This window comes from Tenrec ecaudatus, chromosome X (assembly GCF_050624435.1).
Source record: "Tenrec ecaudatus isolate mTenEca1 chromosome X, mTenEca1.hap1, whole genome shotgun sequence".
Taxonomy (NCBI): domain Eukaryota; kingdom Metazoa; phylum Chordata; class Mammalia; order Afrosoricida; family Tenrecidae; genus Tenrec; species Tenrec ecaudatus.
The window spans coordinates 80583075-80599620 of NC_134548.1; the positions used below are offsets into that span (position 1 = coordinate 80583075).

Below are 16546 nucleotides of genomic sequence, written 5' to 3' on the forward strand. Positions count from 1 at the left end.
TGCATGGGGCACACTCATGTCTCTCTTGCCTGGCACAAACAAATGTCACAGCTCTTTTAGCTCTTCTGGCAAGTCACCTGCCCCGAAGCATCAGCCTCTGCCCTGCTGTAGGAGGGAGGACTCCTGCGCAAGATCTTCCAAGGCAACCCCTGCATGGGGCACGCTCAGTCCAAGGCAACCCCTGCGTGGAGCACGCTCAGGTGTCTACCTTCATGAGCAAATGTCACAGCTCCTTTAGTTCAACTGACGGGTGGCCTGCTTCCCCTCCATGAGCCAGCGAGCCCAATACCACTGTATCTCACCATTTTGTCCCATCTTCAGTGTTACAGATCATTCTTCTGGGTCTAGGCGTTTCTTAGCACAGGGATCCTGGGTAATTGATCTAAACAACCAAAATGCTCCACTCCATACACTTCTTTGTCTCCCCTTTTACAACATTTTATTACACCTTCTAAAGGTAGCAAAATAAATACATTTATTAACTTAAGTGAAAGATATAGCCTCGATTTATCAGTTTTTTATTTGTAATACTCCATTTTGTTCCACTGAACATGGGTCATAACTGGGTATTTCCCTCCGATAGTTCAAAGTACTCATCCATGCCCCTAAATGTTCTACCCCACTCCTCATATTCTATTTTCTTCTTTGCTCTCTTGTGGACCTCCATTCTCTCCACCAAAGTCAACATCTCTCAGTTTTCTGCTGCTTCATCTTCCTTTCCTTACTCCCACCCCCCAACCCCCAGAACCCTCCAAAGATTGTTCCCTTTGAGATATAAGTCTATGTCTTGGTCTTTATAGTAGTGGTCTCATACAGTGTTTATTCTTTTGTGATTGACTAATTTCACTCAGCATAATGTTCTCCAGATATATGCATGTCATTATTTGTTTTGTGCTTTGTTTTTCAATAATGCATAATGTTCCACTGCATGTATGTGGCAGTTTCTTTATCTATTCTTCTGGGTGTACTGATAGGTATTTGGGCTGTTGCCCACTTCTTGCTATTGTGAACAGTGCCACAGTGAACATAGGCGTGCATTTGTTTGTCTGTTTGTGCTATGACTCGTACTTTAGGCTACACATCCAGCAGAAGTATTACTGGATCATATGGAATTTATATTTGCAGTTGTTTGAGATAGCGCCATATCACTTCCCATAACGTTTATACAAATTTACAGACCCACCAGCAGTGGACGAGGGTTCCAATCTCTCCACAGTCTCTCCAGTATTTGCTGGTTTCTGTTGTTTGTTTGGTTTTTTTTAACGGGGCAGTCCTTGTTGGCGTAAGACTGTGTCATCATTGCTTTGATTTGCATCTCTAGGAGGACAACTGCTCATAAACATTTCTTCATATATTTGCTGCCCATTTGGATGTCTCCTTTAGTGACCTGTCTGTTCATGTCCTTTGCCCAATTCTTAATTGGGTTATTCATCTTTTTTCTTATTGCGGTGTTACCATTTCCTATAAATTTTAGAAATTATTCTCGTGTCCCTTGTGTCATTGTCAAAGGTGGGTTTTGGTTTTGTTTGTTTTTTTCCCCCACTCTGTGGATTCTTTTTACTCTTATGGTAAAGATTGTTTTGCTGCACATAGTGTCATTTTTAGTAGAGCCCAGTCTTCTATTTTATCATCTACTGTATGTGTTTCCTTCACTGTATTTGACAGTGCATCTGTGACTTTTAATAAGCCAAACCAAGCTCATGTCATTGAGTCAATACTGACTTATAACAACTCTTATAGGACAGTGTCGAGCTGCCTGTGTGGATTTCTGAGACCGTACCTGCTTACTGGAGTAGAAAGTCCTGTATTTCTCCCTTGAGCAGCTGGTGGTTTTGAACTGCTGACCTTGCAGATCTCTGTAACCACTACACCACCAGGGTTCCTACGACTTTCAATAGAGTCCTCAAATGTTTTCTCATTAATGACCCATTTAGTTCTGTGATTTACATTTAGATCTCTGAGCCATCTTCAGTTTGCTTTTGTACATAGAATGAGGTATAGGTCCAATTTCGCACTTTTTGCAAATGGAAATCCAATTCTGCCAGCACCCTTTATTGGAGACTATTGTCTGTCCCATTTAATTCTTTGTTGGTCCTTTGTTGGTCAGTTGTTTGTAGGTGGAGAAATATATGATCTTTGTGTCAATACCACATTATTTTACTTGCTGCAGCTGTGTAATAGGGTTTGAGGTTGAGAAGTGAGAGGCCTCCTACTTTGATTTTCTCCTTGAGAAGTTCTTTGCTTATCCTGGCTCTCTTCCTTCTCCATATGGAATTAGCAATTAGCTTTTCCATTTCTTTAAAAAATGAAGTTGGGATCTGGATTGGAATTGCATTTTATTTATAGATTACTTTGGATAGTATTTACATGTTCACACTATTAAGTCCTTCCTATCCATAGCATGAAATACTATTCCACTTATGTATTTTTTAGTTTCTTATAGTAGTGTTGTATAGTTTTCTTTGTGTAGGTCTTTTGATTCTCTGATTAGGTTAATTCCTAAGTATTTCATTTTTTGTATGGTTATCGTAAATGGTATTTTTTTCTTGATTCTCTTTTCAGTGTTCTCTTCATTAGTATACAGAAATACAATTTATTTTTGTATGTTAATCTTGTATCCTGCCATGTTGCCAACTCTTTCTATTGTTTCCAACAAGTTTTTGCCTAATCTTTGGGGTTTGCTATCTAAAAATCACGTCACCTTGGGCTTCAATTCAGATGGTCTGCAGTTCAAAACCACCAGGCACACCTCAAGAGAGACAGGGATTTCTACTCCTGTGAACAGTTACAGTCTCAGAAACTCAGAAAGGCAGTTCTACCCTGTCCTATAGACTCACTATGAGTCAGCATCAATGAGTTTGGTTTTGTTTGGCTGAGCCCTGGTGAGGATAGGGGACAAAGGTGGCATAGGGGGTGTACATTAATCTGCTAACCACAAGATCAGTGGTTTGAACCCACCAACCACTTATAGGAGAAAGATGAGACTGTTCACTCCTATTAAGATTTAAAATCTCAGAAACCCAAAGGGGCAGTTCTACTCTGTCCTAAAGGGTCAACTTGAGTCTGAGTTGGCTCTATGGCAGTGGGTTTGGTGGGCTAGCATGGTACATTACTAATTGGGCTGCTAACCTCAAGGTCAAAAGTTTGAAGCCACCGGCTCCAAGGGAGAAAAACGAAGTTTTCTATTCCTGTAAAGATTTACACTCTCGGAAACTCATAGGGGCAGTTCTACCCTGTTCTATAGCGTGGTTTTGAATCAGATTGGACTTAATGGCAGTGCATTTGGTGCCTCATCTCTACTGTCTTTCCGCTTTTATTTTCCAGCCTCAAATGCTCTGCCACTCTAACTCTACCTCTCAGAATCGTTCCCACGCTTCAGGAGTCAACGTGAATTCTGACTCCTCCAGAGTCCTCCCCTCCCTTGTGCCCTTATGACCTCAAGGTCTGAGTTCATCTGAGTTTGTCTCTTATCGGTGCTGCATACTAGGGGTGCCCTGAAGAGCTCTTGCCACATCTACAAGTGTAGCTAGTAAATGTGCTATAAAAAGCCTCCGCAGCTACAAGCCAGCACCCAAGAAAGTATTTCCAGCATCTTTTTTTTTTTTTCAACTCTGGACCTGCTTTTACTACCTTGGTATCCCAGGTTCCAGGAAACGATCTCTACTAGCCTCAGCTGTTGCCAGCCCTGTTAGTGTAACAGTAATTTGCTTCCAGCTTTAATTCTCGATCTAATCTCAGTTCTCCTCAACTCTAAGCCATGATCTTCCCCCACTTTGTATTCAGCTGCTTTCTGCATCCCAGCTGGGTCGTGACCCCCCAGAACCCTGCTTCTTCTGAGGGGCTCTTCAAGCCTGACTGCCTGGTTATTTGTCTATCCTTTGCAACACCAGTATTGTCATTCCTTCATTTCTCAAACCTGGTGCTCATCCTGTGCCTGTGAGTCGACCCTGGGGCAACGGAAGGGAAGTAGACATAGCATAGTATTAGTGAAAATGGCCTGGGGCTATCAATTGACCTCTCTAACTTTACAAAACCAAAACTAAATTCACTGCCATCTCGTCGATTCCAACTCACAGTGATCCTATAGGACAAGGTTGAACTGCCCCTGTGAGTTTCTGAGACTGTAACTCTTTATAGGAGTCAACAGCTTCCTCTTTCTCCCTAACTTCACAAGGAGAAGGACATCAATAGCAACAGTTCGAGGCTGATTCCTATGAGGCAGAAGTAAGACATTCCTCCAACCTCCAACCTTTTTATGAATTCTGACACCAGCAGTCTATCCTATGGCACTCTACTTCTCTGCTAAATTTGATCATTTATTTCAATGCCACATCAAATTCAACTGAAAATACTCATGACTGTGGTTAATTAGGGAAGTAACAAGTTAAAATTCAGGATCATAAATGACTCAGGATACAATTCTTCAGTCAGGACCGGTTCTTCTCAGCCATGTCAGTAGTCACCGCTCTTGCTAGCCCTTAACCTATTGGCCCCTTGACCCCTCAAACTTTGTCAGTGCTATATATAAAGCTCTTTAGCTCTGCCAGTAGGTACCTGGAGGCACCCTGCTCTGCCAGCAAGACTTGCTTTCTTGCTTCACTCCATGGACCAAGAACCCTACCTTGCCATCTCCTGCCAGTTCTGCTGTCTCTGCTGCTGCTCTTTTTTTTTGTCATTGCTCCTCATTGTCTCACTCTCTATCCTTTTATTAAGTATAATTTACATACAAGAAATGCTAGTGGTGCAACAGTTAAGAGCTCAGTTGCTAACCAAAAGATCAGTGGTTTGAACACCACCCGCAGCTTTGCGGGAGAACAATAGGCTATCTGCGCCCCGTAAAGATTTCGTTTTGGAAACCCTATGGAGCAGTTCTGCTTTGTCCTATAAGATCAGCATGAGTCAGAATTAACTAAATGGTAATGGGTTTGGTCTTTGTTATTGTTACTAATTACTAAAGCTATCACTCATCTGTCAATGTGTTGGACTATTGTGGCCTGCATGTTGCTGTGATACTGGAAGCTATGTCGCCAGTATTTCAAATACCAGCAGAGTCACTCAGGTTTGGCAGGTTTCAGTGGAGCTTCCAAGCTTGGACAGGCTAGGAAGAAAGACCTGGCAACCTACTTCCAAAAATCAGTCTATGAAAACTTTATAGATCACAATAGAGCATTCATTGTCTGAAATAGGGCTAGAGCTGAGTCCCCTAAGTTGGAAGACACTTAGACTACACATTGCTTGCAACAATGCATTTAGGCATACCAACGATCATGAAGATGATGCAGGACCAGGCAACATTTTGTTCTCTTGTTTGTGGAGTTGCTGTGAGTCAACAGCAACTCAACCATAATGACTAGACGAAACTAGCTGACATTAGACAAGTATGAGATCAGGCCAATTTCCTTGTATAGAACAATTATTTTATTTTATTAAGCACATTTTTATGTACAAATAATTTACTGTCAAATTCTTTTAAGCATAAATACTCTCTAGCGCAAGAAACTTGCAGCTTTAGTAAACTCCTTGGGTGATAATTCTGATGCACCACAAGGTTTGCATATCACAGCTCTGATGCATGTATACTAAAACTGAAAAATTTACTTTCCTGTGGGATAAACACTGGGTTGCTAACCACAAAGTTGGTAATTCAAAACCACCAGCCAGTCTCCTGGAGGAAAAAAAAAAAAGTCGTCTTCTCCCATAAAGATTTGCAGTCTCAGAAACACCTACAGGGTCATTAAGAGTAGGAATGGACTCGATGGAAGTGGGTTGACATTGTTACCAGTTATATACATGAGTTCATCACTAGCCAATGAAAACACTTTGGTAAGATCAGCATCATAATTATTTCAAACCTGCAGTAACCAGTAGTAGCATATCTCATCAGCTATGTGTGGTTTAAGTTGGGGCCCAGAGATTTGCACTGCTTGGTTGTTTCCATAAAACATTTGTGTTGTTCTTGTTGTTTTTCTCCTGTCTCCATCATTTTCCCGAATATCTTTCTTATTGTGCCTTGCCTTTTCCTTCACCCAAATTATAAGTGGTCTACCCTATAGCCCATGATGACCATTAATAATGCTTTAGGGTGAAAACCTATTCGTGACTTTTTATAATAGTGTTATCATACAATATTTGTTCTCACTGTCTCTTCTTGTCTTTGGTGTTACAGTTCTCTGCGTCTGTCTGTCTTTCTGTCTGTCTGTCTCCTGGGCCTAGGAGGTTTTCAACGCAGGAATCCTTAGTCCAGAGGAGGTGCTCCATTTCTGGCTTTTCATTCTCTGGAGTCACCAGGTTCTCTCTTGCTACCTCTGAAATGAATCATTTTAAACCTAGTGGAATGGTGAAACTAATCAATCCCCTCATGGAAGTTCTATATGCCTTATTTGCATGGTTCCATGCCCACAAGGGTGATATGCACCTTATTAGCAAGCTATTGAAGCCCCATTTGTGGGTCTCATCATTTGCATAGTTCCACTCAGTCATTTGGTGAGAGTTCCACAGACTGTGTCACTGCACAAGATCATGTAGAATCGTGTTTCCCAAAGTGGGTGCTACTTCCCCCTGGGGAGTACTAGAAAAATCCAGGAGGTCTGTAACAGCAGATACCTATACTTTATCTTGTATGCTGAGCTGTAATACAAAAGTTTTTAACTGCCAGAAGGATGCTGAGTAATTTTCCCCCCAAAAGGGGCAGCAGGCTAAATAAGTTTGGGTACTTCTGATCTAGAATATTAAAGGCAACCCAGAAGTCTAATAACATGAGATTGAAAAATTGATCCTGGGCTCAGGCCAGTGGAAGTATTTGTGGTTGGTGAGCAAGCAGGGTCACGCTGAGCCTCTAACAGATAAGAAGCAAATTGATGCTGAAGGATGCCAGAAGTCTACTTTGTCCGCCTTGAGAAGTGGGAGATGGAGATGGAGTATTGTCTAGTTTTTCCAAATGAGCACACAGACGGAGAGGCAGCAATTATAGACGGACAAAAACAGTATTTCCCGAAACAATAGGATTTGGGGTGTAACTCTTAAGAGGCAAGCGATCTAATGGGAATAGCACTAAAATAAACTTCCTGGCACTTCTCCTTGATCCTTGTTTTTGTCACAGTTCTACCTCTTGCTTACCCTCAGACCTTAGCTGACTCCCTTCACCTCACCAGGCCTCAGTATCTCCCTCTTTGATGTGACACAGGATTGGGCTTGGGGTGGTGCATGACCTCATGGTCTCTAAGCTTCTTCCTAGTCACCAGCACTCTTGACATGTGATAGGAAGCGAAGAATCGATTAGGAAGGTTCTACTTAAATTTGAGAACAGAGTCAGAGAAAGCAATGAGTCAAGCGAGGCAGCAGTAGCCGTGGGATGGTGGAAGAGGACCTGATCTAGGGCAGGCACTGAGAAGATGGGGGAGAGATGACCGAGAAGTGAAATATTTGGAGGAAATGGACTTAACAGAAACTTCCAGCTGACAAGATGATAAGATTGAACAGGAAGAAGGCAGGGTTAAAGAGGATGGAAATTTTGTTCCAACCCAGGAGGACTGAATGGCAGGAATCCTGGATCCTAGGCCCAGCATTGCCAAAAAACTGCCAAGTGGTCTCAGACAAGTCTTTGACTCCTTCTGGATTTTTGTTGCCATATCTACACAGTAAATGGATAGTTTTGATGATCTTTAACCCCTCTTTCTGACCTGTGACAAATGTAATAAGTTCTAAACCAAAAACCAAACTCACTGCCATTTAGTGGCTTCTGATTCATAGTGACCCTATAAGACAGGGTAGAAATGCTCCGGTGGGTTTCTGAGATTGTAACTCTTTCTGGGAGTAGAGATACTCATTTTACTTCTCAGAACAGCTGGTGGTTTCGAACTGCTGACCTTGAAGCCCAGTGTGTAATCACTACACCACCAGGGATCCTAATGTCATAAGTGAGGGTTTAAAAATTAGCCTTTAGTTTAAACTTTACTTAAAAGTTTGTACACTAATTCTAGGCTCTTAAATGGCCTGACAGAGTCTCTGACTGCGGCAGCTATTAAGCAGCTGGGGAGGGCAGTCAGTGGGAACACAGTTGGACCTACCAGGAGAGACCTTGGAAACTCTTCTGAGCTTGCTTTTTGACCTGGAGAGATCTGGCTTTTGCAGCTTAGAAGGAGATATTTTAAAGGCCCCTAGTCACAAAGGAATACAAATGACAAAACATCCTGCTTGGTTGCGGTGTCACTTTTGCATAGTAAGAGAACTAAATTGGAGGCAGAACTTTGTCCTGAGGTTTGGAAAAATGAACTCTGAACCCTGATCTAGAGAAGTCAATTTGTATACACCAATAAGAACTAACACTTAAAGAGTATCTTCTATGGCCCAACCCTTTATGTTTATGTCCTAGGCCTTAAGCGCTTTATTTGTACATTAACTCACAGCATTTCATCCTCAAAGCATCTCCCATTTTACAGATAAGAAAATGAGTACACAAAGTTTTTGTAGGTTGTCCCAGATCACACAAATAATGAGTGAAGACACCAGACAAATCTGTCTCTCGAGCCATAAACCACGAGGTGTGGTAGTTAGATAATCTGTTGTCATGTTTGAGAGGATTATGAGTGAAGGGGTGGAGTCTGGCTTGTCAATCATTGTTTAGCCAACAAGGGCTCTGTGTGGGTATGGCCTTCCCCTGAGGATTCTGGGAATTCCTGAATTTCTTCCTTGGTGGAGGGAGACACTCTCTCTCTGCTCACTCCCTGAGAGATGCTCTACTGACAAGACACATGGCGCTACGCTGACAGACCATGAGCCCTGGGAACTGGAAGAGCCACATGGAGACCCCTGCCAGCACTGAGATGCTTCTACTGCCACTGGATCCACAGGACTTTGCACCCACAGGCCTGTGATCTTCCTGCATTTGGTGTCATTGTATGTGGTTCATGAGTCTGAAGAGGACTTTATAGATTGGTATTGGACATATGGGCTAATATCAGATTCATGGACTTGATCTGGACTGGGCTGGGATGTTTTCTCAATATTGAATTGCTCTTGTATATAAAGCTTTTACTTATACACATATGAGTGTCTATGGATTTGTTTCTCTAGTCTACCCGGACTAACACACAAGGTCTGGTGGGACTGTCACCAATAGAACCATTGCTATTTTCATATTACATTACAGTTGTAGTTTCTCAAGAAATTATTTATGCTCATCACTACTTCAAACTCATAGCAGTCATCAGACCTACTGACTGTGTTCATCAAGAAGCCAATATCACTATGTTGTGAAATACATTTCAGAATACAGTAAGCTGTTTCTTTTGTAGTCCTAAGTAGCTTGCACAATGCATTGAAAATCCTTTTGTGTTGCTGTTCACAAAAAGGGTCCATAAGCAGCACCAACTTACCAAAGAGGTCTACAGCATGCCCAAGAAGGTCCTTCCGCTGGTGGATGGGGGCTAAGGACTTGTGGAAAATCAGTACTGAGCATCTCTCTGTGCCAGGCACTTCACCTATTATGCTCACTCTGCCCTCAAAGCCCCAGAAATGATTTATAATTATATCATGACCCACAGAGAGCCCAAGAGAGGAGGGGTACATTGTCCACAGTCACTACTGAGTGAATGGCAGAGTTGGAACGTGCATGCAGGTTTGTCAGAGCATAGTGTGAATTCTTGTAACTGCTATAGCTCTGTTATTCCTGGAAGAGGAGTGCAAGCCCTTAAAGGCAGTGCCCTCAAGTGACCTACTTAGGACAAGTAATACCCGAATGGACATTAGGTAACACCTAATGGGAAGTTTTAGGGAGAAAGGGGGAATTGGATCCTGCTGTAAGAGTCATGGGGGAGCTACCAGGGCTGGAACCTGGCTCAGACCTTGGTAGGCTGATAACCCAAGTGATTTTCCCCGAGGCGGAAACGAAAATATGGGGTGAGTGGGAGATATGTTTATAACGCATTATGGGCCTTCTAATGGCAGGTCTGGATGGGTTGTCAACACCTTGTAAGGAACAGAAGACTGTCTGAACCTCCTTTTCCCTTGGCACATGCACAAAATGGGCCCCCTATACCCACCCATATCCTGATCTCCTCCTTCATCCAATTCAATAAGTCTCACTTACGATCCATGTAAACACCTGGAAACTGGATCAGGGTTCAGGCACCAGTTCCCCAGGAGTGCTGCCCCTTATTGTAACGGAATACTGAAGCAACCTGTGAGCTTAGCAGGGCTTTGATTATTGTTCACTGGTCAAGAATGTAAACTGAGCTGAAGAAGAGGAAAGTGGCTTGCTCAGGTGACACAAGCAGTAGTTGTGGAGTCAGGCCACTGACACCCGTGTACTTGTTTCACGGGAACTAGAGAAAACAAGAGTGGGTTGGCTGGTCTGAAGTTCATGACCAAGCACAAGGGACTCGGGTTGTTGAGAATTTGTGATGGGGCCATCGTCTAAGGCAACCAGTGGGTACCCTGTGGAGGCTGAGTGAGGCAGCCCACATTGAGGTGATCAGAACTCAACCAGATGAAGCGATTTTTGAGCCTGTGAGTTGTTGACTTTATGGATGGCCTATCCTGATTTGACTCTGCTTATGGATGTGGATTTCACAAGGTTCCAACTGGAATGAAGATTCTTCATGTCAAAGAATATTATTGTTTCCTCAGAGCACTGGGCTAATGTAAGTGGGCAATATATAATTTGGATACTCAAAATGGGGGAATGAAGTGATTGACTTACAAACTTTCATAGGTAGGGGAATATATCTTCATAGGATTATAGGATTAAGGTGTAGGTGTTACTTAATTGCAATTGTTAGGCATAGGATATTTTTTGTTTTGTTCACTTATAGAATGTTATGTTTAAATGAGGGTGGCACCTATTGGATTGCATGCTTTTTAGTTTTATCCTGTTAGATACAGATGTAATTTTATGATTGTTTGAAAATTATATATGGCTAAAGAGTTGTGTGAAAGTGTCAAATTGACAAGGGGTGGTCTGTGGTAGTCACCTACTCTGGTGTCAATTTAAGGATTAAGAGTGTAGGGGTGGAGTCTAGACTATCAATCTGGAAGTAGCCAATGAGACTTCAGTGTGGGCATGGCCTTCTGAGAATTCTGAGAAATCTGGTACTTCCTCCTCGAAGGCAGAAGACACCCCTCTCTCTCTCTCCCTGCGACTCCCTGGGAGACATTGCAGAAGACAAGCCACATGGATGCAACCAGACCACTGAAGCCAGAGAAGCCACAGAGAGACCCCTGCCAGCGCTGAGATGCTTACAATGCCACTGGATCCAAAGACTTTCTACCCACTGCCTTGTGATAGGCCTGCACTTGGCTTCATTGCATGTGTTTCGTCAGTCTGAAGAAGACTTTGCAGACTGGTATCAGACATATGGGCTAATATCGGACTTATGGGCTTGATCTGGACTGGGCTGGGATGTTTTCTCCATGTTCAATCGCTCTTGTCTATAAGCCTCTTTCTTATACACACATGTGTGCCCATGGACTTGTTTCTCTAGTCCACCCAAACTGACACAGCCTTGCAGCTTTAACAGGAATTTCCTAACTTGAATCAGTGGCTCTGGGAGAATATCAAATAAACCTCTAACTCTGAATTGGAATCAAGAGGGGAGGTGTGGAACATGTTTTTGTTTTTGTGTTTGTGTTGCCTTCCATCCATCTTTTCCCGTAGGGCATATTTCGGCCAGGTGCGAGTCCCCCTCCCTTCCCCCTCAAAAAATGGAGACTATGTCTTTAAGAAAAGAGGAGTCAGAGCCCAAGGATCCATTTCAAGCGACACTCAAAAGGCAAATCTGGATTGAGTTTAGGAAGAAAAAAGAAGGGGTTGGCTTCGGTCCTGCCTCTTTTCTGTTCTTTCCCTTGCTCTTCCCTCCTCCAGCCTTAGTCTGGAATTTTGGTTAATTTGGCCAGGAGGTTAAGGAGCCCTGGGCTTTCCCCAGCAGCCTAGTTCTCTCACTTTGTCCCTCCTCCAGCACCCAAGCACACAATTTGAAGAACTGCTGGGCAAGTCTCTGGAACAATTAGGTATGTAATCTGAACATTTTAACCTTTCAGCCTGTCAGTGAGGTCTGGGGAGTGTCTGGAGGTGGGAGGGTGTTCCCAAGAGCTCTAAGAACCTTGAAAACAGAAGGAAACGATGCGTGGGCTTTGGCCACACGCCTCTCAGTGACTCTGCCAGAGACTGTGCTTAGAAATCCATAGGTTCAAAGAGTGACACAGGAGACTTCCTGGTCAACTTCCACCCTTGTGAAGCACCTACCCAAACCCCGATGTGAGTTTGGGAGTGTGAAGTGTTGCATTCTCTGCTAGTGCTTTGCTCTTGCTGTTGGAATGGAGGCCTAAGGGATACTAGGAACTCCACAAGAAGGACAGATGGGAATATGTCCAGCCCTCGTCATCCATCTGTTTGTCCATGACACTCTACTGGTTTGGATGGGATGAATGAGATGCAGTCTGCTCGAGCAGCATGTGTGGTGGGCTAGCAGCTACACAGCGTCTTCTCAGACTTGCTTCCAACTTTGCCAGATGATTGCAAGCAAGGCTCTTAGTTTTTAAGGATCTTGCTTTTTACTTCAGAAAAATAGACAAAATGCTACTTAGCTTGAAGGCCGGGAGAAATGCAAAGAAAGAGGCAGAGGAGGCAAACTGAGTTGGTGATATGGATTCAAGGAGCACTCATGATTTCTGTGACGTCAAGAATTGCTTTCCTTATATTTCAGGATTAATTTGTTACTTGCTTGTTTAAATAGACAGTTAAATGCCTATTGGTACCCATTGCTGAAGTCGGGGGATCAGCAACACAATATGGCAGCTGACCCCTTCACCCTGCTACCCTTCCCTTCCACTGCCCCCACCCCCACCCCCATCTGAGAGGGGAAAGGGCTCCAACGTCTCGTGTGCTGAGGTGACCTTATCAGAGCATAACTGACTTCAATGTTGGCATGAGGGGAGTACATCTCAACTGAAAGAGAATTGGGCCTAAGCCTCCAACAGGACCTTAATTCCTGGGAAGGACTGTGGAGGTTAGAAACCAGCAGGAACCCAGTCTAACCCTTTCTAGTTGGAAGGAACAGAATGGACCTTCCTTAGACTTTGGGGATAGATCTGAGACATTGATTAGGTCTTCACTGTCATATGGTCCAAGCATTGGTAGTATCTGCCAAAAAAATCTGAGGACTTTATTCTTTATGACATAAGCAAATTGTGATAACTTGGGCAGGAGGTATGTTGGGAACTCAGCTATCTAAGTTGTTCAGAAAGGGGTGAGGCTAGAAATATTAACTCTTGAGTGGTCTTTTTTTTTCTTTAAGGTATGGGGGTAAGTGCAGAGGATAACCCTGGAGGGGGTGCAAATTGTTTGGGTTTAAAGTCTAGGGTAGAAGTTTAGAGAGATATTCAGAGCAGAACCACCTTTAAACCCTGTATTGGGTATTCATAGCTTATACATAGCTCAAGAGACTTGTGTGTATGTATGTGTATGATGTAAGAAACTGGTCCAGGAATAAAGGCCTGGCAGAATCAAAATAGGGAATCTAACCCACCGACATATACTAGGTAGGAATTCAAAACTAGACTCTTATAACTGGGAGGTTGTGCATGGCCCAATAAATAGAGTGAATGAGCAGTGAGACCAGCGCCAGGGTTTGCTCACCCTGCTCAGAGCAGAAAGGGGAGCAGAATGAGCTTATGGGGGATCTTCATGACTGTGACCGATAGGACCTGAGTCAGAATGGCAGGAACTGCTACCACCTTGTTTCGGCATCAATTCTCATAATATATATCTACATCTATACATTGGACATTTGGACATGAGGTGCATTTATCTGAGAGATTATTTCTTGGCCTGGGAGGAGATAAGGAATGTCCTCACACTATAACAATGAACCATGTCTACCCTTCAAATCCCGCTGTGACTGTTCCTGTCTCCTCATGAACGAACGTTTCCTAGCTAGACCTTCCTGTTCCTGCTTATGGGCCCATCTGCCCTCTCAGATGCTCTGCCTGCTTCCTGGATTGCTGCCTTAGTCTGTCAACCCTCAGGGTTACTTGATTCAATAACAACATCACAAATTATTCCTACCACTCATTTTCAGAATACAGCATTTAACCCAAGCAAGTTGTTCAGCTGGATGACTCATGGGGAGGTGCAGGGAAAGTAGGACTATGTTTGGAAGATTGAATGCCTGGCAGCATGCTAGAGATAAAATGTGGAGGTTGGCCTTCCCATCTAGGATAACTTAATGGAAGAGGCTGTTTTGTTTTTTCAAACTTTTTATTGTGAATTAGATGAGGGTTTCCATTTCAGATCATTTTTGTCGTCAACAACTTTAACAACTTCTCAAACCTCCCAGTTGCCTTGCTCTGTTTCTACCCTCCTTGCCTCCGACTCCATATCGCTCCTGTAGGATATATTATCTTCCTTCACCCAAGTTAACAGCTGTCTACCCTCTAGCCTACTGCTTCCCCTCCTTTCCCTTTCCCTCCTACCCCTGTCAAACAGCAAAGTCACTTTCTTTTCGTTGAAAACCTTTTCTTTATTTTTTAAAATAACAATGGTCTCCTATAATATTTATTCTTTTCTATTTGTCTAACTTCATTCAGCATAATGTCCTCCAAATCCATCCATATCTTGAGGTGTTTCACAGCTTCATCATTAGTCACTCCTTCATGATGGGTAATGGTCTATTACGTGTGTATGCCAAAGTGTATCCATCCGTCAACTGATCAGCATTGATGCTGTTTTCATCTTCTTGCTGTTGTGAATTGTGCTTTGATGAACATGGGCGTGCATTTTTGAGAAGCCCTTTGTACCCCCCTCCATGTTTTCTGCAAGTCATATTGCTTGAGGAGAGCTAAATATTCTATGTACTGTGTTGAAACTGGAGAAAATCACCCCTTACATGTAAAACAGGAATTTCCATAAGAAGATCCAAGTGAACAAGGCTTCTTCCCAAGTATGGGAAAATATCCGCTCATCTCTCCACTTAATTAGAAAAATGAACTGCCGAGTGGTGAGTCATAGTACCTATCAACAAACAGTACCATCCCTAGTCACAGAGTAAAGAATAACACGGGTGAGAGATGACAGTAGTCATGAGGAAGAAAAGATGTGAAGAGATTCAGATTCATGATGCCAGTAGATGTTTGGGAGGGCATTTTTCCCTCCTGCAAAATAGATAATGTACCAGACTGGGTTACTTCCTTTGTAATGCTTATTAATATGCCTAGGGCTTGTCTGGGCATTCTGATAAATAGTGTTTCTTCAGGGGATCATTTGGAATCAATCCAGAGCTCTTTTATAATCTAGAGATTCTTTTTTATGGAGAAAAACATTCAAAGAAAGTAAAATACTCTAATTGTACATGTATAGCTCAATTAATTTCTACACGTGAATCTATGTATTTTACATCCGTGCGGAGTCCTGGTGGAGTAGTGGTTTAAGTGTTGGGCTGCTAATCACAAAGCCAGGAGTTCGAAACCACTGTATCTTCAGTAGAAAAATGAGGTAGTCTGCTCCCATAAAGATTTACCCAAACCCAAACCCCAAACTCACTGCCATCAACTCCATGCCCACTCATAGCAACCCAGCATAGGGTAGAACTGCTCCTGTGAGTTTCTGCGACTGGAACTGTTTATAGGAGTAGAACGCCCTGTCTTTCTCCCGCAGAATGGCTGGTGGTTTCGAACTGTGGACCTTGCAGATCACCGCCTCACTCGGAACTACTACACTGCCAGGGAATCCCTTAAAGATTTATAGCCTCAGAAATCTTATTGAGCAGTTCAATTCTGTCCCACAAGGTCACTATGAGTTCAAAGGAAAGTTACAGCAGTGGGTTTGGGGCATAATCTGTGTAACCACCACCCACATCAAAATACAGGCTATTTACAGTGCTCCAGAAGGCTCCCTTTGGTCCTCCTCTATCTGGGGATTCTTTATTTACAAAGTGCTGCAACCAAATGTTTGTAATCAGTGGCATGTTGGTAAATGTTTAACAACCAGTTTGGGGTATATGTAAGGGTTTTGGGGTGGGGGGCGGTGCCCTGTTTTGTGTCATTTTTTTTTTTTGGTGTGCATGCTTCCACCATGGCTAATTTCAAACTACAAACAGTTTAACAACTAGCTCAAAAAATGCTGTACTCTGGCTCCAGCACATCCCTGGTTGTGAGAAGAGACAAGAGAGCTATCTACCCATCAATGTTAGCCTTGCCTGGTAGGGTTTGGGTAGGGATCAGCTCTCAAATAAGTATCCTTCATAAAGAGAGAAATCTTTACAAGATTAAGCGTAATCTCCCACTTCCTTTATCCATACACTAGCCAAGGACTTTACACAATCTAACACTTGGAGGGAGAGGTAGACGTAAAGTGTTCTAGGAGTTGTTGTAGGAGACTGCAGGGAGCTTGTTGAGGGCACCAAAGAACACTCATATTTGAAGGAACTTGAATAATCAGAATATTTCTTACTCGATTTTATTCCTGGGATTGAGGAAATGAACACTTGATTCAGACATATCCTAGCTTGGACTCTACTTCTACCTCTTCCATGCTGTGTGACCTTGGAGAAGT

General features: G+C 43.0%; 1 protein-coding gene across 3 annotated transcripts in view; it reads left to right on the forward strand.

The window, feature by feature from the left end:
* Nucleotides 1-11817: 11817 nt before the first annotated feature.
* The window catches only part of NHSL2 (NHS like 2), a 200923-nt gene continuing 196194 nt past the window's right edge, over nucleotides 11818-16546 (forward strand). For all 3 annotated transcript variants that reach the window (XM_075539689.1, XM_075539690.1, XM_075539691.1), the window contains exon 1: nucleotides 11818-12006. The gene's annotated coding sequence lies outside the window, so the exon portion shown is untranslated. The remainder of the gene's footprint in view (nucleotides 12007-16546) is intronic.